The sequence below is a fragment of the Bos indicus genome, chromosome 4, assembly GCF_029378745.1.
Source record: "Bos indicus isolate NIAB-ARS_2022 breed Sahiwal x Tharparkar chromosome 4, NIAB-ARS_B.indTharparkar_mat_pri_1.0, whole genome shotgun sequence".
Lineage (NCBI taxonomy): Eukaryota > Metazoa > Chordata > Mammalia > Artiodactyla > Bovidae > Bos > Bos indicus.
Window position 1 is genome coordinate 46,961,214 of NC_091763.1, and position 615 is coordinate 46,961,828.

Sequence of the window (615 nt, forward strand, 5' to 3'; positions counted from 1 at the left end):
CTCCCCCTTTGGCTTCAGTCTCCACTGTAACACTTGCACGTTTGTTTTGAAGTCGTCAAATCCCTGGCTATTTAACTCTTGATGGCAGTCCTAATCCTCCTCTCTAGCAAAAAACAGGCTTCTTTGGTCTCTGCAGTTGGCGAAGTATATATTAGATGCCGAGTCCTTTTCCTCCTTTCAGCTTCTGGAATGTGATCTGCACCTTCCAGGTAGAAAGTTGGAGGGTCACCTCTAGGTGTATCTGATCTGCGGTAAAAGAAGTATCCACAGATAAAAGACATTGGAAATTCCGCAGCTAAACAGTCCAACCAAATTACATTAAAGCCAGTCGACAAGCCCCCTCACACTCTCAGAACATCTGGTATGTCATCGGAAATAATAAGTTGAAATGACTTAAATGGAATTTATGGTGTGGAGGGAGGGGTACCTTCAAGCTCCATCATTAACGACCTCAGTGCAGTGGAGAAGATTTTACCGAGGTTAAGAAAGACCTCCTCACCGCCCCTCCTCTCCCCGGCTTCTCCTTCCAGAGGGGTTGATCCGACCCCCGGACGGCAGGGGGAGCCTCTGCACACGGCCGGCAGCTGCACTGGCAGAGCCTCTCTGGTAGGAAAG